The following is a 26,276-nucleotide window of genomic DNA, read 5'->3' as shown; positions in this document are numbered from 1 at the left end:
AGGTGTGAGAAAGCTCATGCATATATAGATAAAATATGGCCTAGCTTTCCTGTGGGTACATAGCCATGCTGTTGAAGCACACAGTTCCCTGCTTGCCAGGACAGTCAATACATTTAGGCAATGCAGGCTTGTATTGAGACGAGATGAAGTAGATAGGAGAAGAGTACACAAAAAAAGATTGGAAAGTAAAAGACTGGCCTGTAATAGCAGTAAGACAAGCATAAAGTAACTGATGGTAAAATCTAAGGCATAGATGACACATTCATTTTGACCACAGTGCAACACAGATGAAGTGGATAAATTACAGCTGAAGTTTTTATTGATGTAGCAGCATCAAAAAATAATAATCCAGAGAAGCAGCTTAGCAAAGTCCATCACTGATCACTGCACAAAAATCAAAGTGTGTGTGTATGCAGTTAGATGCTCAGTTTCATCCCCCACCCCCACCCTCAAGCTTGCTCAGTAATTGACATCACTTGAAGTCAAAGCCATTCTGCTTTCACACACTGGGGAAATTCTTTTAGTTTTCCAACAGTGCAGCACTGGAGGAAGAGATTTATAGAAGCGCAAAACCGGAGGCATCATGATTCCTATTAAAAATTCTTCACATGCTAGTTAATAGCAGATATTCACTTATTATGAGCCAATATTATTAAGCAGAGAATAACTGTGGGCAGCCAGGCAGTTGCTGCTGATGGTAAATCAAATGGAGAACATATGGTTTTGCTGTTGCTGCCATCAGTGTTGCTGAGAAAGCTAATGGGTTATATTTGTGCTTATGACTCAGGATACAGATTCAACTTTAGAGAATAAAATGAAACACCACTAACGTGATACAGGGAACTCTGCTGCGTTTAACCTGTACTGAGATACAGGAGGCTGGGACCGGTATCAAAACAGGCTTTCAGGTTGCCTTCCAGAAAATGCAAGATGTGGTTATTATTTTTTTGGCTATATCAGGGCTGGTCCTCGGGCAAACCATTAATTACAGTGCAACTTTATCAGCTGCAGAAAAGTCCACAATAGAGCTGAATTAAAGGATATCAGTGGCCTCATGTTAGTGTAGTATCTCCTCATTATAACCATTTCTGAGCTATTCTAATCACTCAGGAGGGGTAGCTTTCCAAGGTACCTCTTTATCTGCCAATCAATTTTCCTGGTATCCTTGTAGAGGAGGGGGCCAACACTAAATGGGTTATTTTTTTTCTTTTCTAAGGTCACTCTTTCCCATGCCCCTTCCAACTCTGCTCTGCAATCAGCTTTACAAGCACACATAGCTATCAGGATTGAACCCTAACTGCTGGCACTGTGAACAAGCCAAGGGATGGTTCTCCCATATGTATTGGGAATTCCCAGAGGTAAGGGGATTTTGGAATAAAATCCTTAAGGTTATTAATGAAGTTTTTAAAATGAAGTTATCTATAGACTTCAATCTCATGACAATGGGTATTCTTGGAAACACGACCATAGAGAAAGGTGACCAGCTCACCTTCAATGTAATGATACTAGCGGGAAAGGCAACAATAGCTTTAGGTTGGAAAGATAAGGAAAAATGGACAGTAGAGGTCTGGACTAATTATTTGTTTGGATTTATTCAGTCAGACATCGTTGCAGTAACATCACAGGAAACAACATGGAGGCAAGTCTACTATTATAAAGACCAGATGGAACCCCTATCTTCAATGGATAACAACTACTGGAACAGTGGAAATTAAAGACATTGTGCCCATGGCTGAGGACAATCGTTTGAACCCTCCCAATGGATATGGGTGGGGGAGGGGGGTGGGAAGGGAAAGGAAAAAATGTTACGGGATATTTAAAAACTGCAAGGAGAGAATATAATGTATGTAAAAATTCTCGTACTTTAATAAAAATCTTTTTTTAAAAAAAAATAAAAATACAAGCACGCATAGCGATGTCATTTTCAGGGTCGGCCACCACTGCTCATGTCTGAGATACAGAAGCGCTGTCTCCTACCACATATTCCTGACCAAACCTCATGGTCACCAGCAGAGGTTTTACTGAGTTCTCCTGGCACAAGAAGTCAAATAGGCAGGGATTTCTCACTTGTGGTAACTTGTATTTGGAATGCCCTACCCAGAGAAGCTCACTTGGAACCAGCCCTGATGTCATATTGGTGCCAATTGAGAAATGTTTTACTTGCCCATGCATTCTAGCCTGCTAACCTTCTGTCTTCTGATTTTTCTCATTGGGTTATGGCCTGTAAATTAACAGTTTTTAAGTGTGCTCTGACCTAGCAGCCTTGTGCTGCAGAACAACTTAACATTTCCCAAATTAATAAATAAAATTAACCTATTTGTCATTTATTTGCTCAGACATTTCTAAGAGGTATTTCATTAGAACACAGGAAAGCTGTCTGCCCTTGTCTTTTCCTTAACCAAGCCCAGTATAAAATTCACCCCAATTAATTTGCATTTGTAAGAACTTGGTTGTTTAGTGTGGCAGCGACTAAATTTTGGAACTCCGTGCCTATTGAGATGAAGCAGATACCTTCACCATACAGTTGGACACGACTAAATGACTAAACAACAAAACATTCTTATTTAGACAAACCTACCCAGGTGCTTAGCAAGTTGAGGTCATTTTAATCTGTTTTAGTATTTCAACTTCTGTATGTTTTAAAGTACTGTTGTGATTTTTTTTTTAATCATTTTTATAAACTGCTTTGAGGTTTCTTTTCAATCAAGTGCTGTGTACGTTTTATGAAATAAATAGATAAATAAATAAATGTGGCCCTAATATTCCAATCAGTGAAATGAACACGGTCAATAAATTAAGCTGAAACCATCTTGGCACTTTCAATGGCTCGACATTGTTGCATAGTCCTAAAGTCTGTAGAGTATGGCTGAAATCCAGCGGAGGCTTAAATGCATCTCATTTTGCCTTCAAAATGGTAATTCTTTGGACTGAGAGTCAAGTATGTACTAAATGCTGTTCGTGTCTACAGGTTCAATGCCAGCTATATGATTACAGCATTTCAGGCAAACATTTCCTTTCTTCTACAAACAGATAGAAGCAGATTAGCGTTGAAGCCCAAAGACCCATTACAGAGAATCAGCTCTTGCAATACCCAAAGCAAAATATTCAAGTTACATTTAAGACTTTTGGGATATTAAAAATACTCTGGCACTGATTAAATTATCACTGGAAGTTGCTGAAATCACATTGAAGAGGTTTTAAATTTAATACAAATTTACAGTTCTCTTTCTCTAAGGCATAAAGTATATATGTGTGTATCAGGTTTCCTGAAATGTTTATGTATGAGGAGCTTATAGTTTGATGGTTCTGTCTAAACATTAAAAAACCTATTGGGTACACAAAAAGCATTCAGTATGCTTTTAAGTAATTTTGATGCTTAACTTATACGGGATTATAATATAATAATGTTCATGGGTTCTTTATTGCACTTCTAAAGAGGCTCTCCCACCCACATTCTCTAGCCCCATAAATACAGTGGTAAATGTAATCTGACATTCTATCACAAAACCATCAGCATGACATATTTGGGAGAAACATTACAATTTTTATTTTTATTTTAAAAAGGTTGCCAGTTCCTATTGAATAAATGCACTCAACACCTCTTGCTGCAGGGAAGAAGCTGCAAAGGTTTGTATCAGAACGACTGAACATTTCCAATTGGACAATTGATAATTTATGTCATGAGAAACAGAGATTCTAGTTTGTGTGCATGTGTGTGTTGTTTTGCTGCAAGAAAGTTCTAATGTGATGATAGCTGTGCATTGTAGGGGGTTGGACTAGATGTCCCTTGGGGGTCCCTTCCAACTCTACAATTATACGATTCAGTTTGATGATTCTATTCCATCCCGGCTACTGGATAGGCAAAACCCTCTTCAACCTGCTGGTCCCTGTCCTTTGGAAATACAGGTGAAACTCGAAAAATTAGAATATCATGGAAAAGTCCATTTATGTAAGCAATTGTTTTCATTAGCTACTGGAGTTTAATATATGAGATTGACTCGTGACATGCAAAGTGAGATATGTCACGCCTTTGCTTGTTATAATTGTGATGATTATGGCACGCAGCTGATGAAAACCCCCAAGTTGAAATTGTTATGTTGAGGTTCTCATCAGCTGTACGCCATAATCATCACAATTATAACAAATAAAGGCTTGACATATCTTGCTTTGCATGTCATGAGTCTACCTCATATATTAGTTTCACCTTTTAAGTTGAATTACTGAAAGAAATGAACCTTCCCACGATATTCTAATTTTTCAAGTTTCACCTGTAGAAGACAGAGAAATTCTTCACAAAAGTCCTTTTCAGATTGGTTGGTTGGTTGGTTAAATTCAGCCTTCACAGGGCGTGCAACTGCAGTCATCACAGAAATATAGACCACAATGTCACTTTTTTATATATCTGGTCAATGTGCAATGCAGAAACAGCCCAAAAATATGCCTATGGAGGCTCCAGTTCATTCTATTTTTCAATATAATTCCTTTCTGGGATGATCTAGCATTGCTCACAGTCACAGCCATGAAAATAAAGCTAGTTCTTTATTCCCAATCCTGTCTGAAGTCTATTCTCAATTTGTGACACTTCCCACCGCTGCGTTGACATTGAAAATGCCTTGTAAGGATAGTTCTGGCTGACTGGCATAATGTGAATGAGTCGCTCCCTCTGCTGCTTCTCCTCTCATCCTCCTCTCTCATGCCAACTGTTCTTTTTTTCAGCTGATGCCCTCCTGAGAGACCATTATTTTACTCTCCCTGGAAAACCTCGTCCAGGGACAGCAGGGCATTAGCTGAAGCCCAGCTGCATCTAAAAGCAGCTGGCCCTGTTGGAAGATTCAGACCAGCCATCTGGTTCCTCAGGGTTCAACCAGATAGGATAAAAGTTCATCCACCATATTCAACTTAAGCATGTGGATTTATTTGTGCATATTCTCTCAAGCATATACTCTCACGTTTGCATGGATTTAGAAAAGCCCTCCAATGTATTTGGAGACAGAATAGGGCTTGTTAACTTCCACAGCAGTTACCAACAGCTTGGTATATTACTGTATTTAAAGCCTGTTCTGCAGAAGAAGAAGAAAGCCAGATAGTCATGTCTTTCTTTACTGTCTCTAAAGGTTGGCCTTTTGCTTCTGGTTTATCCAGCTGTGGGTTTTGTTTCTGAAGAAGTGTGCATGCACACGAAAGCTCATACCAAGAACAAACTCAGTTGGTCTCTAAGGTGCTACTGGAAGGAATTTTCTATTTTGTTTCGACTATGGCAGACCAACATGGCTACCCACCTGTAACTTTTTGTTTTGTTTTGTTTAGATAAATTACAGATTTATATGTATCCGTTCCAACTTGTGTGTGATTTTAACTACTAAACACATCACTTTTAAATTCATTTCGTCTGCTAACTCAACAGCCAGTTGACTCCTAACAAGGGATAAATGAAACAATATTCAGTTCAGGCTTGGCCGTCTTGCAGGTTTTCACCTACCTTGTAGCAACTGCCACAACTTTGGCAGGCATTGGGCTGGAATCCTTAGTCGCGGGGGTACCCTGTTAGAAGGGTCAGGAGGGGCGACGCTGTCTGGGAGTCCCTATGGGGACCGATGGGCCAATACACCTCTCCCAATGGCAACCTGTGTGGTGTCGTGGCACGCAATCCATGTCAGGGTGACTCCCCAGTACAGGGTCAGCCTCACTTGGTTCCTATTAGCAGGCATAGGCAAACTCCGGCCCTCCAGATGTTTGGGACTACAATCCCATCATCCCTAGCTAACAGGACCAGTGGTCAGGGATAATGGGAATTGTAGTCCCAAACATCTGGAGGGCTGAAGTTTGCCTATGCCTGCTATTAGGCAGCTTGATGCAGGATACATGTCCAATGTCTTAGCCAAACCTGCTCTATCCTGTAATCGATAAAGTTGTGGTCTAATTCAACCCAACACCAGTCTCCTGTGTCCATTCTGTTGGTCCTCCCTGCGGCAGCCGCAGACATCATGCACCTGTGGCATCAACTGCCTTTAAAGGTCATTACAGGGTTGTACAAGGGAAAACAGACATGTAGTTCGATGTGCCTTTCCTCAACATGTTTCACCATAGCTCAGGTTTAGTATTCATGTAGGGAACCTGGCATGTGGATTGGTCCCCTCTCACAATTACTTTGCATCCACATTAGCTCCGCACTCAAAGAGCACATCATTTACATGACCATAGCCACATGCTCTTTTTCATAGTTAAGTGCAGTTCAGCTATTTAGAATTTGTTTCCTTTGGGAACTCTTAAAAGCTTCAGATCTTAGCCACAGGGGGTGTGCTTCTGTGTCTGTAACACTTATTTAAACATCAGAAAAGTTCAGATCTAAAGATCCTCTAGCTCAGCACTGTGTCAATAACAGGATTATTTATCTCCTCCTCCCCTCTACTTAACATCAAGTGTTGGAGTACAGAGAAATTGCAGAGTGAACCTTTAGCAATGTGTGGACAAGTGAGGAAACACTTCGTTGGATAAGTGATGCAGAAGAACTAACACCATTTATATTTTACATATATATAAATACACATGCATATATAATTGAGCGAGAAGCATTTAAATGGGCCTGAATATAATGGAATATATTTAACTCCATGGGCAAAGTGGAGATGTTCCACTTTTATCTTTTTTAAAAATGCTGAAAAGCGTGTTCAGGTAGATGGATGATGACTTTTTTTGGTCTGAATCATTATAAAGATATACATAAGGAAACAATGGGCTGCATAGGAGCCAACTCCTAGGGGCCAAGGTGTCTTCGCCCCCCCCCCCAAAATATTTGAGGGCTCCCCCAAGTTGACGGGCATTGCCATTCAAATAGTGTGTGTTGTGTCATGCGATTAATTATGTGAGGTGGTGCTTACCTGGTCCCCCCAATATTTTATTCAAGTTGGCACCCCTGGTGGGCTGGATCCAGAGTAAGTTAGTTGCTGGATCACATGTTGTTCTGATTGATTTCAATAGGAATTAATTCCAACTATCAGAGTTGTAATGCAGCCCGATATCACTTCCCTCCTTCCTCAAGTAGAATGGATTTCTATCAGCCTTTGTGGGGTGTGCTTGCTTAGGAGAAGAGAACACCGACTGAGGATTTAGGCTGCATCTACACAGCTATAAAAAATGCTGTGGGGGGGGGGAACCGTTTTAAAGCTCACAATGGAAAATTTAATCAAGTTCCAATTTCAGCTCTACAGCACCATCTGGTGTCACAGTGTTATAACATACAGTGGTACCTTGGGTTACAGATGCTTCAGGTTACAGACGCTTCAGGTTACAGACTCCGCCAACCCAGAAATAGTACCTCGGGTTAAGAACTTTGCTTCAGGATGAGAACAGAAATCGTGCGGCAGCGGTGTGGCGGCAGCGGGAGGCCCCATTAGCTAAAGTGGTACCTCAGGTTAAGAACAGTTTCAGGTTAAGAACGGACCTCCAGAACGAATTAAGTTCTTAACCCGAGGTACCACTGTATTTATAATGTTTTATTTTTACTAATGTAGCCAAGTCCTTAGAGTGTCTTTGTGGAAATGTATAGTCTGACTATTTACATGTCATGGAAACAGCAGGCAACATTGCACACTGTTGGTCACAAAGTGGACTTTCCTGTTGGTCTCTATGATCTCCAAGTCCAGCAAGATCTGAGCAACGCACATCATCTCATCTGCTTCTGGGCAATCTCATGCTTGTGGCATCTTAGATCTGATCCACACATCCAAAAGAACTTGCCTTATGCCAAGTGAAACCATTGCTATACAGTATCTGGTTTAGTATTGCTTACACTATTTGGATTTTCTATCAGTCCTGCATAGAGTGACCTTCTGCATGCAAAGTATGAGCTCTGCCAATGAGCTATGGCTCTTCAGAATAACCACACAGTAGAGCTCTGTTATGATAGAGTCTCTTCTAGTCGTGCTAATGTGGGAGATTTTATCATCACCATAATTTATTATTTGCCCATCTGATTGGGTTGCCCCAGCCACTCTGGGGAGCTTCCAACATATACAGTATGAAAACATAATATAACATTCAAAACCTGCCGTATCATACTTTGAACATGTCATTTCCTCACCTAGAATCATAAAATTGGATAGTTGGGAGGGACCCCAAAGGTCATCCAGTCCAACCCCCTGCAATGCAGGAATCTCAACTAAAGCATCCATGACAGGTGGCCATCCAACCTCTGCTTAAAAACCTCCAAGGAAGGAGAGTCCACAACCTCTCGTGAGAGTCTGTTTCACACCTTATTGCTGAACTTAATGTTGTATTACCTCTTCCAGTGTAAGTATCTCTTTATGTACGAACAGTTTAATAGGGGGCGGGGACAGAAATGTAACACACCATTTTGGGATCAGAAGCTGTCTTTCATAAATGACTTGCTATCCGTCCAGTATAATTAATCCTGCATACAAGGAATAAACAAGACTTGACAGTGTGTCTGTTTTGCTGAGAACGATACTAGAGTCTTTCAGGTCCTTCCTTTGAAAGCTTATGTTTTTGACATTTGCTGCACATAACCTTTCATGTTTTAATTTTTAAAGGTTGTTTCTAATCTGATTGTTTTATTGAATTGTCATATATTGCCTTGATCTTTTGGGAAAGCTGTCTAATCAATCTTGTAAATAATAAATACAACTTCCAACTACATGCTCTGTTTCTCTTCCTCAGCTTCCAAGAAGCCCTGTGTGTACAATCCATTTTATTAACATAAAACATTTATATAGCACTTCTAACACTTTGAGGAGGGGGGGATCTTGATTTTGAATGACAGATGTACAAAGAGATGCTGGTGGGTCATGAATATAAATTGATGAGGAAACCCACTTCCATTTAGTCCTAGAGATATCCTCTGACTGACAGCAGAAATAGATAGTGGTCTGTCATAAAATCACACTGCATATCTAATTTGGCAAACTATAGTCTCTTCCTGTTTTAGCACATAGGTCAAATCCCTGGGTCCGCATAGTTTCCATACACACTGTCCTTGCCATGAATACAACCAAATCACTAGACCGCAATGTTGTTCATTTGGCACTGTATTCAGTGTGGGTGGTGCTGTGGTCTAAACCACCGAGCCTCTTGGGCTTGACAATCAGAAGGTTGGCGGTTCAAATCCCCGCAACAGAGTGAGCTCCCATTGCTCTGTCCCAGCTCCTGTCCCAGTTCAGAAGCATGCTAATGCAAGTAGATAAATAGGTATTGCTGTGGTGGGAAGGTAAACGGTGTTTCCATGGGCTCTGGCTTCTGTCACAGTGTCCTGTTGTGCCAGAAGCAGTTTAGCCATGCTGGCCACATGACCCAGAAAGCTGTCTGTGGACAAATGCCGGCTCCCTCAGCCTGAAAGCAAGATGAGCGCTGCAACCCCATAGTCGCCTTTGGCTGGACTTAACCATCCAGGGGTCCTTTACCTTTACCTTACCTTTACAGCAGTGGTAGCCAAACCTGGCCCTCCAGCTGTTTTTGAACTACAGCTCCCATCATCCCTAGCTAACAGGACCAGTGGTCAGCAATGATGGGAATTGTAGCCCCAAAACAGCTGAAGAACCGAGTTTGGCCACCACTGCTTCACAGTAAAGTTTGTCCTAAAATCCCCTCCTGCTGCAGAAGCAGTTATCTCCTAGTCCAGCCTGAAAATGTATAGTAACAGAGCAAAGGAACTGAACAGGCATTTTCTGCTGTCATCCCTGTTCTGTGGAACTCCCCTTCCCTCTCCAATATGCGAAGTGGCAACCATCAGTTGCTTCAGAAGTTTCATAAAGACTTATCTTTTTGCCTGGACTTTCCCTGACCCATAAAAGGAATTTTTAAAGTATTTATGCAGTCTATAAATAAGAAAATGTTTGTTTGTTTGTTTTTAAAAAAATGTGGACAGGGCCTTTCAGTTGCAGCTTCCAGCTTGTGGAACTCCCTGCCACAAGAGGCTCAGAGGACTTTCCCTCATCTGAAGGATACCTGGTTGGGGAAGTCTGGTTGAAGAGGTGGTTGTGGAACAGTAACATCGTTAACATTTAGATGACTTGAGCAACCAAACCATATTGCATTTTTCAACAGAAGACAAAAATTTAAAAAAAAGCTATTACTGCAAGGAGAGCAAGGAGATTGCCTTTAAACTTGGAAATTTGCAAAACATGCAATAGTGATTAGCAATGGCATCCACATTACCTATGGAGCTGGATTTTTTTGTAAGTGATAGTGATTTAATATGTTTAATATGTTAATATGTTGACAGTCATGAAGCATCCCAGCTAAAAGTGAAAAGTGTTATTAAGATAGATTACTTAGTCAGAGCCCTTGAGACTCTGAAAATCTGACAGTGTACTATTTTAATTGGGGGCATGTTAGGCCAACCCTCCTCCTCCTCCTCCTCCTCCTCCTCCTCCTCCTCCTCCTCCTCCTTCTCCTTCTCCTTCTCCTTCTCCTTCTCCTTCTCCTCCTCCTCCTCCTCCTCCTCCTCCTCCTCCTCCAAAGGCATACCATTATGTTGCTTTTAGATATAACTTTTTGGCAAAACCAAAAAAAGATGTTCAATTTACTTCCCCTAGACCCAAAACAACTTATTAGCTGCACAGAGATGCATTTCAAATAGTACCCGAGTCCTTCGGAGAAATGAACAAAATGAGAATCTGCTTTACATTCAAAGGTGGAAAACAGGGCAAAAAGATTTTCTACCTAGAGCAGAGTTGGTTTGCCAATATCGAAAGAAGGGAGATGCATTTTTCTACTTCAAAAAATAATATTGCAACATGTTCATGTGTAACTCTGGTGGCAGTGCTCATGTTCACTATATGGCTTGGGAAACCACAATATTTTGGGCATGGATTGGGGATTTGGTGCTCCAATGTTGTTGGACTCAGCATGGCCAGTGGTCAGGGAAGATGTGAGTTTCAGCCCGGCAACATGTAGAATGCCACAGGTTCCCTGTACCAGTTGTGTTAGAACAAGTGCAAACTAGGAATGTACCTTTCCATGTGAAAACTTTTAATTTGGGACTTCTAAATTAATTTGAGACTTCACTAAATTACCACTGTGGGGAAATCCATTTGGGACCCTAGCCAGTATACTAGAAACTCAGATTCAAAGGTAAGTGGAAAGTAGGTCATATTTCAGTATTAATGTCAGGAGTGCGTGCAGGAGCCAGGCCCCGTGACCAGCAGGGCTTCACAGTACTGGGGCCTTCCTAAGTTTGTTCTGGAGAGGCAAGGCGCGGCTGCACCGGTGAGGCCACTTGGTAACTCACTGCACCTGGTGGCAAGAGCCAGGAAGGGATATAAGGTCAGCAGTCCCCTTTGGCTCTTTGTCACAGCAACACGCTTCCTGCCTTGCTGCATCTGCCCTCCTGATTCCCGCTTCCTGATCCCTGGACCTCGGCTTCTGGACTCCTTGCTTCTCAACCTTTGACTTCATGACTTTCTGCTTCCTGACCCTCAGACCCCTGGTTTCTGGACTCGCATTCCTGCTCCCACCTCACCATCTTGCCCCTGGTCCTGACGTCCTCTGCTGGGACTTCATTCACCCGTAGACCGGACCGTGACAATTAAGTCCAGCACAGTTCTACATCCATCACCACCTCTTGCATTCATAATTCTGCTGGAAGAAAACTCAGATTCAGCAACCATAGTACTCCACTAAGTCACATCCGGTCTGCTGCTGTTACTGTTCTCCCAATGTTGAGAGAAAACCTGTGGTTGGAGTATGCTAGACTTGCTAGCAGCTTTTTGTCTCTTTCTAGAGAAAAGCGTGACATTCTGATGCTGCAGCCATTCCACCCCACTCCCAGAAGCCTGATGCAATTTCCATCTTCTGCTAAGAAGACTGGCATGCACAAGGCCTTTTTGTAATAATGCTGACCTCAGCTATGGCATAACCTACTTTTTTTTCTTTCATCCTATCGTGTAGAAGTCCCCAAAGAGACATTGTCTGTTGGCTAACATATCATCAACTCAGCACTTAGGAAGGTTTGGTTCACTTCCTTCAACCTTCTCATCGAAGCTTCAGACTATGACTCACTTTCTCTAGCTGTGAAATGAGCTCGTGGTGCTTTGTAGCCCATGGCGTGAGGTGAACTCATTCATAGTTGTGATGTGTTCAGCTGGGCTACTGCCGAGAAGTAGGCTCATAAATAAAATCTTCTTTTCTGGATGTTATTTCCTGTTTCCTGGGCAAACATTGTCTTCCATTCACTGCACTGATGCACATACCCTTTCTGCTTCAGAAGGATGGATGAAAGATGCTGAATGATGAACAGAGAGTCTGATGCTATAGGTAAGCAAAAATCGGCCCCAGGAAGGATCCTATCCACACCACAAGGGATTCTCAAGGTGTCTAATGGGCTTGAAGCTGCATGCAAATTGTGCTGCCTGCTCTTCCTGATTGAACCAAAGATTTATGTCATCCTCCATTTTGTTTCCTCTAAACAGAGGCTTCTGGGAAATTTTCAAATGGGGTTTAAGACCAGTGATATTTATTATTAAATATTAGTTATTATTATTTTAATCCCTCTCAAAGGAGCTCAAGAATCAGGAAGAGACATCCTGAATATGTGAGAGTTTTCACAGCCGGTAACATCAGTATATTGATCAGCAAAAGTAGTAGAGGGGAAACCAAAATTAGGTAGGTTTTGCCTCCCTCTCCTTTTGTGTGCTTTCACCATTTAGTGGAGTCACTCCAACACTCCTCCATATGAGATACTTTTCCAGCATTCATTCTGATTTGCTTTCATAAACCTTTAGACTATATCCAGTCTTCACTGAGCATTCATTTTGCTTTGTTTACAGGTTATATGACAATGGGCAATGGGCATCCATCAGGCATCCATCCCGATTTGTTCATGGGGTGTATACAAGTCTTCCCATAAGTCTTTCATGCATTGCACACTTTCCAATACATTTCTCCATCACTTTACAATCTGCAAAAAGTCTGTTTCAAGTGCTCCCCCCCCCCTTTATTTGCTGTGCGGCAATGGCAGAATGCTTTAATCCACTTTACAGTATATGGACAAACCACATGTTCCAGTAGTCTGACATTTTGGAGGCACTCCAGATGGACTTTGTAACCCTCTCGGAAGAGGGCAGGCTGGATGGTTAGAGTGTCACACAGGGACCTATGAGACCAGGGTTCAAATCCCCACTCAGCCATGAAGTTCACTGGGTGATCTTGGGACACTCTCTCAGCCTAACCTACCTCAAAGGCTTGCTGTGGAAATAAGATGGGGAAGAGGGGATTTAATGTATGCCGCCTTGAGCTCCTTAGAGTAAAGGATTGCATATAAATGCAATCAAACAAACCAACAAACTACACATGGAATCCCAACTCAAAACCAAAAGAGCCTGATATGAACCTTCAGGGAACCATGCAGCTACTGGCTTTGCCTTGGGACACATAGAAAACATCTCCTTACGAAATTCAGAGGAAACTCTTTCCCTCCATTGAAATGAATGGGGAAAGCCTTGCATGCATGAGATTCATGTGCATACCAGAACTCCTGTGTGCACAATGGGCTGCTGGATTCAGTTGACCAGGGTGCATTCAGAAGGGCGATGTTGCCATGCCTTTTGCTGTACTATTTCAGCACCAAGGACAGTGACTCACATCCATAATGCTACCCTAGCACTCTAAACATGGCTATAAAAATGTTTTGTTTTGAATTTTTAAATCACTGTTGCCATTTCATTTGTATGGAATTTATGTTGGCCTGGTTTGATATTATCGTTTGACTTTAGTTTTAATTTTATGTATTTCTGCCCTTGGAATTTTGGGGTTGACGAGTAGGCTATGGATATGATAAAAACAAAAATCTAAATACAGGTAAAAGGTTTGACTGATGAAGTTTTATTAATGCTCTGTACCTGTGAATCCCCCCTGCCCATTTTTCACCACCACATTGGGGAGAGATAATATGCAGCGTCTCCTGCTTGGGCCACTATGAAGCAGGCATCTTCAAAGTGGAATGAGACAAATTCATGGAGGACAAGTCTCTCAATGGCTGATGATCATAATGGCTCTCTTTCACTTCATTAGAAGCAGTCTTCTTATGAATGGCACTTGCTGGAGGCCACAAGCATGACAACACTATTGCCTTCATGTCCTACTTGGAGCTTCTCAGAGACATCAGGTTGACCAGTATGCGAACCGAACACTGGACCAGATATGCCTTTGGTCTGATTCAGCAGGCCTCCTCTTATGTTTTTATATAAATGCCCTTTCTTTCTCTTCAGTGAGCCTGTGACCTTTTTGTACGTTGAGAAACAGGACGGAAGCAGGGAAAGGGTGGACTGGTGTGTGTTAAAGCAAAGGACAAAGTGCTTCACTCATGAAGGTGCCCTCAGCAATATGAGAGTTGATATTTTCACTTGTATAGAATTTTATAAGGTCACTCATCACAGCAGTACCTGACTCCCTAACACAAACGCAGCAACAGCCTTCTTTTACAGCTCTAACTCTCCTGTCCATAAAACCACTGCTGCCATGATCACAACATGATTTCCTGGAATGGAGGAGCACGTGAAAGAAAGGAAGCCAACACAATGGTGATAGATCAGAAGCTACAGGCCAGTAGAAGGCACCTCCTATCTGACTTTTAAATCCTGTTAAAGTCATGTAAAATTAAACAGAAACAGCAGCAACGATGCAGCCACTGTTCGTTATCACTCTTTTGGTTCTCAGCCTGCTGGTGGCCTTGGAAATGTCACTTTCTTATAAGCATTCTTACCCATGCCGTTTTGAATGAGAAAAAAGGCCGCCAGTTCTGTTTTCCTCCAAAGAAGCACTCATCCACATCAGACTTACAATGTGGTGTAAGAATAACAAAAGGTTAACTTTAACTCAGTAACCCCAATGCAGTGAAGTTGATGAGTAAAATTTTATCTATTGCTTTTCACCAACAGGCTGTGTGACTTCAGACTAGGGGCTCATCCACATTTTTGCTTGACCCATAACTTGATTGTATTGTGCACCAATTAATTCTCTCTGGTCTGAGAGGCTTTCTCCTTGTTCTGTGACTGGGCCTTGTGAAAATCCAATTTTACGTTCTGAATTAGATGTTCAGTTAAGCAAAATCTCACTTCTGCTTTTCCACACATCTCTCTGGGAATTGCAGCTCTATGACAGGAATAGTAGTCTCCTTACGGATCTCAACACCCTTAACAAACTACCACTCCCAGAATTTTTTTTTTGTTTTTTTTTGGGGGGGGGGAGCCATTGCTGTTAAAATAATCTATGACAACAACAACAACAACAGTCAAATAATAATAATAATTATTATTATTATTATTATTATTATTATTATTATTATTATTTCTGTCATTTTGAATTTGCAAGAAAATTTAGGATGAGAATATTGCAAGGATTTCAAACTTGGTGGTGTGAGCTCCCTGAAATAAAATTATTCCTAAGGAGGCAAAATAACTCTAGAATGCAACAATATGCCCATCTATTACTGATAACGTCTGATTGGAGCATCAGGGCAGTGCTGTGGTCTTCTCCACTTTTGTTGTTCTGAGTGCCTCAGGTTGCTTATGTCTCTTTGACAGCTAAACTGATCTATTAATAATATAGCTTCCAAATGAAGTGCAGCTTTGAAGCAAGCATTAATGTTAAAGCCAATGTGTTCCAAAAAGAAGTTATGGGGAATGGGGTGAGGAAGATAAGCATTTCTGTGCACCCTGATAAGGCTGCCTTGTGGTGATGAGAGTATACAAGTCAGCTGCCCTGGGTACAAACGGGAGTGCGAAATGAGGACAGGGAATGATGGCGTTGCCAACACAAACAAAAATAGCAGGGGGGTTTTTCCTCAGTTTGAGACAGATAAAATATGACACATACACATGCTCAGAAGTGCCATTCTGGACAATCTGAGGATTTGTGGCAAGGCTGAAATTACAGAGACATTGTTCTGTAGAAAAGAGCAAGGGCCTAAAGGCCTCCTTATATCACACAAGAATAAGTAGCAGTGCAGAATCCTTTGACCTTGGCAACAGTCCATCCCTGTTTATTACCGGCCAATTTAAAGACAATACATTTTATTAATAGTTAAGTAAGTTAAAGCAGCCTGCCTGCCAATCGCCTACAAGCTTACCCCATCCAAAGCTATTGGCTGGGCTGCTGTGATGTCACGGAATGTTGCATGTTCCATTTGATGGTGGGGAAATGGAACATGGAATTGACACAGGTGCTCTGAGAGAGGCGGGAAGTTAGATTGGAGGCAATATCTCACATGGGGCTTACAGACAGAAGGACTTGATTGTGAGAAACATACAGAAGAAGTGAATGGGCTAAGGGTCCAGGATATCTGGGGAAATTGCATGCAAGATTTAAAGATGTTGTTGTGGTCTTAAGGGAGAACCAAGATCCACAGAGATGAGATGCAGTGGGTTGAAAATAAGGAAGGGATGCCTTTCATGTCTTGATTAAAAAATAAGTAGGGAAGTCTTTGATTGCAGACCCCAGGTATATAAATACTTTAGAAGAGTCTTAACAGTGTATCGTCCATCAGTACTACCTCCAGTAAAATTTTTGCATCCACATATCAAATGCATTTTGTATTGTTAACAATAGCATTATCATGCAGAACAAGCATGCCTGTGCTCATATTTCAGCCTATATTTGAAGAGTGTGCATTTTACATATCTGGCAAGATCGGACAGTCAAAATCTGGCTCACCGTGACCACCTGTTGACCTCCCAGTTGCCAAGCATGAAAAAGTAGGACACCTGCTAGAGATGGGATACTCTACTTTAGCTTCCCAATCCTGACTTCAAGAATGAGCTGGTCCTCTGGTGACGAGTAGAACAACTGAGCAGGGTTTGAGGCTTTCACAGGATTTAAAATCTGAAACCACTTTATTAAAAATAAAAGTAGACCACATATGATGCTGGTTAGGCTAGCAGAGTCTGATTTCCTTCATCTACAGACGTATTAGAGCAATGTTCCATTATTAATCATTTTTTTGTGTGTGTGTTTGTGTATGGATTAACACACACACATATCCATTCTGTTGATATTTAGTCCACAGCAGTTACTTCTGCCGAAGAAATAACTAGTCCAAAATGTCACACTGCCTTAAGCTACAACCTAGCTAGTAAAGTTTTTTCTTTTCTTTTCTGGAGGGCTGGTGAGTGGGAAGATAGCCAGTTTCAATACAAGTAATTATAGATTGATCTGTCTGAAAACTCTTTCCCCCTTAAAACCACATTAATTGTAGCAGTCTGATTTGCAAAGCCTTGGTGGAATTTGGAATTGCAGAGTGCCTTTATTTCATCTTAACACATAACACGTGCCAATACATGCAGAAGGGAAGCTCTGTCTCAGAGACTTTAGAATAAACATCTCTGCAATTTTCTGAAGGCTTATTTTTCCCAGTTGAAGTCAAAGACAGGATTGCAGGTCAGCACTAAAACTTATGCCGAACATCTCATCTGTACAAATAATTTTGGTCACCAATCATTATTAGCTTGCAGCGCTGATCAGCAGCAGAAAATAAGAAACCCTTACATTGTAGCCTGTGTGATGTTTTAGCGAGCTGCACAGAGCAATGCAATAAACAAAAGTATAGCATCAAAAACAACACAACCAAGATTAATGGAGGCCTCCTGGCTGTCGAAACATTGAGGCAACAGAACTTATCAAACTGAAGGCTCCAGGAATCAAAAAGTATGTTTAGTGGACTTTGCTATTACAAATGTGCAGAAACAGAAATGCGATGAAAAGTCGGCTAATGTTATCAAGAAGTCTGTTTGCTTCCCTCAAAATCCATGGTTTGGGTGAAGCAGGACTCTCCAAATCCAACACAAATTTTGTGATAGGTAAAATTCAATAGCAACAATTATTTCTTGTAATGAAGCAACCTTTTGCAAAAGAAAATGCCCAAATTTCCACATGCTGAATACATTTTTGATATAGCAGGACCCCACCCCCACTTTAAGGAAACATCTCTGGTATTCCAATTGCCAATTTTCATTTTTCTCAGTTTCAGATTTATCCAATCTTAAATTCAGTCCACATCATTTTGCATTAAAACAAGTCATTCAGAAAATTCATCAGCACTTTAGGATGAATTTACCCTAATATGCACATTTTTGCAAAGCAATTTCCCCTAATCCAATACAGTTTTGTGTGTTATTTACACAAATATATGCATTTTTATGCAACTGTTACTTAAGTACAGTGGTACCTCGGGTTACATATGCTTCAGGTTACATATGCTTCGGGTTACAGACTCCGCTAACCCAGAAATAACGCTTCAGGTTAAGAGCTTTGCTTCAGGATAAGAACAGAAATCGTGCTCTGGCGGTGCAGCGGCAGCAGGAGGCCCCATTAGCTGAAGTGGTGCTTCAGGTTAAGAGCAGTTTCAGGTTAAGAACGGACCTCCGGAACGAATTAAGTACGTAACCAGAGGTACCACTGTATATGCGTTTTTTACATGGCTGAGGAACTGCATTGCGAAATTTGTAGAGGTGCAAACTTTGAAGGATGGATGCATTTTTGTGCTGGAAAATGCAAATAAAGTGAGCTCCATATTTAAATGTGAACTCAGCTGCACTTCTCCCCCATCCATCGTGATCATTATTCTGATCTGGTTTTCTGTATATTGTATAGCTCCCCCCCCCATCATTACTAGCATTGCTCCTGAAGCTATAAAAGCAGCTCCCTCTGTTAGCTTCTGTCTATTTTATGAAAGGTTCCCCTACTGATTTCTGCAGATCAAGCTAGCATTTAAAGATACATGAGGAGGCCAGGTTTTTCCCCCTAGTTAAGTTGGCAGCCATGCACCTCCCAAAGTGCAAGGAACACATTTTTCCCACGAGCAAGTGGTTGCTGAGGTGGACTAGGATTTGGAGGTGTGATTCTTGCTCCCCGCCATTCCTAGGCCCCCCCCCCCAATACCTTCATGAAAACTGACAGCCTGGATTTAGCAGGGAGAAAGGGGAGTCAGAAACATCCCCTCTAGCTGACAAATTTAGGCAACAGAATTTCTGGATGCAACCACTGAGTTCTTCTGCTATTTCCTTTGAAAGCAAAATCTAATCTCCCTTAACGATTTGGCTTGGGGAAGCTGCTTGATCTTCGAAATTACGTGGGTTGAGCAGACAGATAAGAGTAGAGTACCAACCTAGAATGGTGTGCCTGCCTTGCAAGGCAGAAAATGTGTCATTATTTGTGTCTTAATTAGAAAAGAGCACAAGTGAAGCAATCAGAAGATGTCAGCATCTCCAGTTTGGAGCTTTTGACATGTTAGGTACTGAACCTGGTTGCTTAAAGATTAATTGGCTCCAGCCAGACACCGGTTTGTCTCCATTCCCAAGCGGTGGGGTCTATTCAGCTCACTACTAGCTCTTCTTCAGGTAGAGAACATCATACCATGGGAAGGGCCTTCTGGATCAGGCCAATGACCCATCCAATCTAGCATTCTGTTCTCACAGTGGCTGACCAGATGTCTGTGGGAAACCAGCAAGCAGGATTCAAGCATAAGAGCTTTTCTATGGTTTCCAGCAACTTGGCAGAGTTGCACCAGGTTAGGGACAGATGGTGGCGGACCAGCCTTTGAGTTAACGTGTTATTAGGCTGCGTACGCACTATGTTGAGTGCTCACTATGTTGAGTGCTCACTAGAAGGACAGATCCTGAAGTTGAGGCTCCAGTACTTTGGCCACCTCATGAGAAGAGAAGACTCCCTGGAAAAGACCCTGATGTTGGGAAAGATGGAGGGCACAAGGAGAAGGGGACGACAGAGGATGAGATGGTTGGACAGTGTTCTCGAAGCTACTAACATGAGTTTGGCCAAACTGTGGGAGGCAGTGAAGGATAGGCATGCCTGGCGTGCTCTGGTCCATGGGGTCACGAAGAGTCGGACACGACTGAACGACTGAACAACAACAACACGCACTATGTGTTTAAAGCACATTCCCACTTTCCAAAAATCCTGGGAATTGTAGCTGGTAAAGGGTTTAACTTCGCCCCCCAAGCGGCACTCCATTGTCTCTCGAGACAGACAGGTGCCAACAACCAATTCCAGGTTATAAAATTCTTGATGAGGATTTAAGGTGCTATTAATCCGTGCTGTTTTTCTAGAAAAAGAGGTGCCGGAACTCACAACTGAACGCCTCCCTTGTTCTCTTAGAATGGCAATGGTGCCCCCCTGAGAGGTGCCGGGCCTGAGTTCCAATGAGTTCCTGTTGAAAAAAAGCCATGGCCAAAGCCATTAAGGTGTGGTAACCTCTCGTTTCAATTCATGTGTTGAATGCAGGAGTGTTTCTGATTTAAGCCATAAATGTATGTTTGTGTTTTGTTGTTTGTTTGGTGTGTGTGTGTGCACGTGCGTGCATGCACAAGCGTGTGGGTGTGTGCATATATACTCCTGAGCAATAAATAACAAGCCATAAATGCCCAGATAAAGACACACACCAGAATATTTATTTCATCTCCAGTGTTGGGAACAATAATTGGATGATATCCAATGAAATGTATGTCATGTTTTTGTCATTGATAAATTGCTTTTTGTCTTTTGCTGGTTTATTGTCACAAAGAGAGAGAGAGAGAGAGAGAGAGAGAGAGAGAGAGAGAGAGAGAGAGAGAGATGCATGCAAAGGCACAAATTGCCAGCCTCTGCATAGAAAGTCTGCCATCGCTACAGGCGGAGCAAGCGCTCCACCATCAGTTCAAATGGCTTTACTGGTAGCAAGCCTCAGGCCTGCTGATCAGAACTGCTTAGCACATGTTTCTATGGAACAATGGTACCCTCTAATGGCCCAGTGGCCAACTGCATCTATTTATGCATCATGCTTCCTCTTAAAGAACAGGAGGAAAATGCTGACTGAACAGATGGGGTTTAGCAACGTGTGCCTGTAAGCTGGTATTTCTCGTGGCAAGCACAATCTCCTAAAATTAAATTGATATTTATCAAATGTTCCCTTTTGCAGCGGGATGCACTTTTCCATTTTCTTTTGAGAAGTTTACCAAAAAGAAAAAAAAGAATAAAAATCGACAGCCGCCTTGCCGTTAGACTGCTATCCAATTTCCAGAACCTTTCTCATTAGGACTTCTCTCTTGATTTTGTTGAATGAATATTCATCTCTAAGCCACGCCGCTCTGAGGGGAAGATCTGACACATTCAAAGAAGTGAATGTGAGATTAGATCAAAGTTGAAAGTGGAGCAGGGAACTATACAATGGCCCTCCGTTACAGTTGAAAAACAAAAATTCTAGGCCAGCGTCCTTATTTGCAATTTTTATTTAATGATGAGGGTTTTTCTTTTCCTTTTTTTTTCTATCTCATCTCTATGCTTAGTTAACCTACATTAAAAAATCTAGGGTAAAATAAATGCTCCGATTTAAATCTCTGAAAGGAAAGAATTTTCAAAGCCCAGAACTAGATTCTTATCTCAGTTTGTTTTGGGCAGGTGCTGTAGAACATAAAACAAATGTTTCCCAAAGAGGATTGGATGTAAGGTGATGCCTTCCTTCTCTTCCTGTGCCATGCCTGAAGAGTTGTTCCCAGTAACTCCAGATATCTGCCACCTTATCGACATAGCTTGCCCAATAAAAGTATGGATGCCGAAACCATAACCCTGTCAAGATTATAGTTCAGTTGGTAGAGCATGAAATTCTTAATTTCAGGGTTGTGGGTTTGAGCCCCATGTTGGGCAAAAGATTCCTGCATTGCAGGAGGTTGGACAAAATGACCCTCCCAATCCCTTCCAACTCTACAGTTTTATTATTCTAAAACATGCACGCATAGCCTATGCTTGCATAGTCTAAAATCTGATACAGGCATGGTACATTCACATATCGGCTAGAATCCAGCTCAGTTAGATGAGCTTAATCAATGGATATTAAGGGGTTCAAGCCTGCCCAACTCTGGGCTAGACTACAATGATTAGCTGGATAGCTCAGTCATTAGAGCATGAGACTCTTAATCTCAGGGCTGCAGGTTCGAGCCCCACGCTGGGTGAAAGATTCCTGTATTGCAGGGGTTTAGACTAGATGACCCCTGTTTCCCCTTCCAACTCCACAATTCTACGATTCTATGAAATTGCAGCTATCACTTGCCTGCATCCATGTGCAAGTGAAACTGCCATATCACCTTGGGCCACATCAAGAGAACGGAGAAGGAAGGATAGCTGGGATTTTTAAACTGACTGTTACTCATCATTTTAACTATAGCTATCATCCTACCTATGTGAGCTTTACTTGAATGCTATGGAATTGGGCCACAAACTGTGCTTGCTTTGTGGTTTTTCATTCACAGTTATACATGACCTAGTTCCTGGATCCTATAAAGTTCCTGACGTTACCTTTAACGCATCACTTTCTTTATAAATGCATTATTTCTTCATTGTCCTATTCTCCGGGTGAGGTGTCTTACAGTTGTCTTTACAGTTTGGCATCTGAAATGTCAGTATATTAATCTGCCTCTTTCCCTCTTTCTAGTTCCAGTTTGCATAGTTTCCATTTATATTAAGAATGTGAACTGTGTATATTAGTGAGGTGCTTCATAATATCTTCCCTGCCAATGTCGTCTGTATCTGTAACACAAACTTGCTGTTTAAAAAGTGGTTCGCTTTCTTATATGGGCTGTTGCATAATATCCTCATCCATATAGAAGACTATGCAGAGCTTAATTGTATTTTTTTTAAAAAGGAGCTCAATAGAGAATTTAGCAGGTTATAGGTAGACATGCATTAACCTGGCAAAATTCATTGGTTTTCCTTCTGAATCTGTGAGCTGCAGAAGGCACCAAAGCAAAGCCCATTTACTCCCAAGAGAAAATTGCCATGGCCTGAATCCTGTGGCTAGTGCAGAAAGGATAATATTCATCAGTCAACTCTCCTTGGAGCGAACGGACAGGCTGTCAGAGAGAGATGACCTTGGCTGTCTTATCATTATGAAGAAGAGGCCATAGTGGGAAAAGTAACAATTTCCAGAGGGCTAGCCATGTTAGGCCTGTGACACTTTAAAGAGTAACAAATTACAGGGTGCATTTAATACTCCTGCTAGTAGTAATAATTCATATTATTGTCGTTTCCATTTTCATATACATAGATTATAGAGCCATTATTGGCAAATGTGCAGTGGAGGCCTCCTGTACTTTTAAACAATTGTATAGATTTGGGGTTTTCTTTTAGGAGGTGGAATTTGTCATGTAGGAGCTGACAAAGAAATCATCTGCAGAAATTCCTCTTCCACACTCCTGCAATGCAACGCTACATGTTTCTGCAGATGTCCCATTGAGTTCAACAGAACTTGCTTTCAAGTAACTGCGCATAAGGCTGCCAAATAGGAGATCTCTCTCTCTCTCTCTTTTGCTTCCAGGCATCCTTCACAATACAGCATAATCCTATGCATGTTTACTTAAAGGTAATTCCCCCTGTGCTCAGTGGGGCTTGCTCCTTAGTAAAAGCTCTTGGGAGTGAAACATTAACACCCCTATGAGGCTTGCATGATCATCATCATCATCAATTAATTAATTAATTAAATTTGTATACCGTCCTATACCAGCAGGTCTCAGGGTAGTTCACAACATAAAAACACAATATAAAAACACAAAAGCATAATAAATATAAAAATGAGACTATCGGAAAGCTTTGCATGCCACCCACACTGTCAACCTAAGCTGGGGTTTCCAGGATTTCAGGAAGACACGTTTTCTCCTGGCGCTGTGAGGTTGCTAAGAGTTTGAAATGTACACCATCGGACAAGAGGCTACTTTTGACATAGGGCATGATTCCCAGTGCATGGAGACTTTTGTCGAACAAGCAGCTCCCTCCACAAAAACAAGATTTCTGAAAGGCCTTTACTATCTCACTTCTTATGTTCCATTAACAGCTCTTCATGTGGAAGGTCTTCCCAAGAAGCAACCTAATATCGAGTCAGACCATTGGTTCATCAAGCTCATTATTGACCCGCTCGGATTGGCTGTGGCTCTTCAGAGTTTCCGGCAGGGCAATTTCCTATCACTAGGAGAGGAGGCCAGTAATTGAAGTCAAGACCTTCTACCAGTAGAGTCACAGTGGTGTAGTGGTTAGAGTGTTGGATCTGGAAGACTAGGGTTCAAGTCCCCACTCAGCCATGAAGCTCACTGGGTGACATTGGGCCAGTAACCATCTCTCTGCCCAACCTACCTCACAGGTTTGTTCTGAGTTAAAATGGGAAGGGAGAACCATATATGCCACCTTGAACTCCTTAGAAGGAAGGTGGGATAGATCATCATCATCATCATCATCATCAGTGCTATTTTCCTAGAAAAAGAGGTGCCAGAACTCACCATGAATGCCTCCCTTGATCTCTTAGAATGGCAATGGTGCCGACCTGAGAGATGGGCACTGGAACTGAGTTCCGGCTAAACAAAAGCCCTGATTATTATTATTCTTTAAGCAACTACTCAACCACTGAGCTACAACACTTCCCCAGCATGGGTGAGCTTTTCCTGCCTTCTTCTAGCACTAGGAACAATGGAGGCTGCCTCATACCGAAATACACCATTAGGGCATTTCACTCAGTACTGTCTGCCAGTGCAGCAGCTCTCCGGAGTCTCAAGCAGGAAACAGTCTAAGTCTAACCTGGAGATGCCAGGGATTGAACCTGGGACCTTCTGCATGCAAAGCAGATGCTGTGACATGGAGCTATGGTCCTGGCCACTAGCATAGAGGCCTTCTACACAATGAGGCCAGTTCATAGCTTACATATCTGGAGAGAGAGAGAGAGCACAACATGGAAAGAGTTGAAGGCAGCACTCATGCTGCCTTCATGACATGTGAAGAAGCCCCAGAGATGCCAACAAGGTAGCCAAATCTGGGGAGCATCCAGCATTCGCTGTGGCAGGAGCTTCATCTGCAGAAGCCCCCCCCCCTTTTTTTGGTTGGAATAAATTTATTTCATCTGTCTGTAAACAAGGTGTTTAATAGTTATGGCATTTTTTGAAATGCATATTAAATCAGATGAGTTAGACTGTATCCACTACTTTAGGGATACTAGTATTTGCTTCTATCGTTCGGGCCTTTGTGGATAATGTACAGACTTAAAACAAATTCTTGTTGCTGATTTGTCCATTTATTTCCCTGCAGAAGCCCATTTGAAGGACCTCTGCATACTGTAGGTCAGGTCTGGGGATGCAGCGAAGGAACCAGGTACCAGCAGAGAACCAGAAGGGAGGAAGCAACAAGGGATGGAAGAATTGACAAGAGCCAAAAGCAGCAGTGATGGGGAGGAGAAGCAGCTAGAAGGTGTTGTGTTAGGACTGCTGAGAGAAGAAACAGAGACCAGGACTGTGGGGACACCGGGAAATGCAAAACAAAGCTAGCTTGTATTCTAATTCCACATGTGTGATGGTTGAAGGCAGGTTGTGGTTGAAGCAAGGGAATATGCTCTGTACATGTACAGAGGAACTCCTCTTGCTGCTGCTGCTGTTGTTTGTTTTACAAAGTCCAAGAGCCTCAGCAACAGGGCCAGGCATTTCTCTCCACTGTGCTGAAACCAGGCCATACAGCTGCAAGGATGAAGCCCAGAGGAGGGCAAGGGCAACCTCGACAAAGATATTGCTTTGTGTATCATGCAGCTGAACTGCAAAATGTGATGCTCAATACCGGGCACAGACTTTTGCATTCTGAGAATCTCAACTGCCTTCTTGTTAAAAGTAACCATCTGGCTCAATTAACTGCATAATAATAATAATAATAATAATAATAATAATAATAATAATATTCCAAACTGGGAAACATGAACATAATGTAAGGTGGAATCTCAGAAATGCACTTTGTGTGTGTGTGTGTGTGTGTGTGTGTGTGTTTACTTGTGTGCATGCATTCAGGGAACAGAGCTCAGTCTCTGCCATATCTCTCTGCTCCTTCTCACAGTTGGAATAAACAGTGTAAACATTGCAACCTAAGGAAAAAAACAAGTGCAAATTTGCTTAGATCTAGATGTGCACCGGCGTGCTCTGGTCCATGGGGTCATGAAGAGTCAGACACGACTAAATGACTAAACAACAACAGATGTGCACAAATCCAGACGTTTGTGAGAGATAATTCTGATTTCTTTTTCAGAAATTGCAGCTGTAATTTATACCCTAAGCCTATCAATATTTACTCATGCTCACTAGGTTCAATGAGACTTGGTTAAGTGTGGTTGGGCTTACATCTTTAGGATTAAGACCCCTTGTAATGAAGCATCTGCCACTGATGTGTTTTCTAACTGTGTTATTGGACATACAAAGTTCGAGTTCCCTTGGTGAAATTCCTTCCTGCATTGTGTGCCATTTTCTCCTTCTCTCACCCTTCAT

The 26,276-nt window shown here is 41.9% G+C and overlaps 1 protein-coding gene across 1 annotated transcript in view; it reads right to left on the bottom strand.

The window, feature by feature from the left end:
• Window positions 1-26,276, bottom strand: part of GABRB3 (gamma-aminobutyric acid type A receptor subunit beta3) — a 184,791-nt gene that overhangs the window by 101,985 nt on the left and 56,530 nt on the right.

The sequence above is a fragment of the Lacerta agilis genome, chromosome 4 (genome assembly GCF_009819535.1).
Source record: "Lacerta agilis isolate rLacAgi1 chromosome 4, rLacAgi1.pri, whole genome shotgun sequence".
Classification (NCBI taxonomy): domain Eukaryota; kingdom Metazoa; phylum Chordata; class Lepidosauria; order Squamata; family Lacertidae; genus Lacerta; species Lacerta agilis.
The sequence above is the reverse complement of the archived record's forward strand: the minus strand, read 5'-3'. Positions and strand labels throughout refer to the sequence as shown.